The following is an 868-nucleotide window of genomic DNA, read 5'->3' as shown; positions in this document are numbered from 1 at the left end:
TTCCCAAAGATATCACTACAACTCACTGAATGCCCCCTCGATTTTCTACATTTATGCACAATTAATATCAAACACATCATACATAATATGTTGATCCCAGAAATAATTTTGATGATTACAAAATATTAGAGTATAAAGTGATACTAATATTTTTCTAAAATACTTTTATTAACAAAATTACTATTGGAAGATTCTAAGTATGATTGAAAATCAATTGAGTTAAGTGAAATCGATTTTGAAGATAAACGGCACAAGAAAAGCCTTCTTGAAGACTCAGAGCTGACTCGCTGAAGAACCAAGCCAGCTCTGGCATGATAGGAAACTGAAAATTTGGCTTGGCACGCAACTGAGCTAGCTCGAATTAAAATCGAATCGACTTTCTCAGAAGGACAGAGAGTTATTTTTCGGATTTGAGACTCGAGCCAGCTCGAAATAAAATCAAGCCGACTCTCTCAGTAGGACAGAATGCTAATTTTCTGAGAACCAAAGTCGAGCTGACCCAATATGCAGTAGAGTAGGCCTGAATGAAATTTGAGCCAGCTCAAGACTAGTTCGTGCTGACTTGAAACCATCTGACAGCCATAACGACTAGTTCTATAACAGTCCAGATTTTATCCAGATCTCCTTCCAACAGCTATTTTCGACCTCCAATAGTAAAAAATGATTAGTTTTGGGCTCAAACAGTAATAAACTTAAAAGAAATCAATCAGATATAAAAGAGAAGTCAAAGAAACAATGAAAAGCAACTGTTCATGTGATAAAAGCTCAGCCTTTTGCATTGACTATATTCAAGAGAGTTCAACTACTTCCATTCAATTTTTGCTTGAGATTTATGTGAGCAATTAAGAAGAAGCAAGGGAGCAATCAG

The sequence above is a fragment of the Elaeis guineensis genome, chromosome 5, assembly GCF_000442705.2.
Source record: "Elaeis guineensis isolate ETL-2024a chromosome 5, EG11, whole genome shotgun sequence".
Taxonomy (NCBI): Eukaryota; Viridiplantae; Streptophyta; class Magnoliopsida; order Arecales; family Arecaceae; genus Elaeis; species Elaeis guineensis.
The sequence above is the reverse complement of the archived record's forward strand: the minus strand, read 5'-3'. Positions refer to the sequence as shown.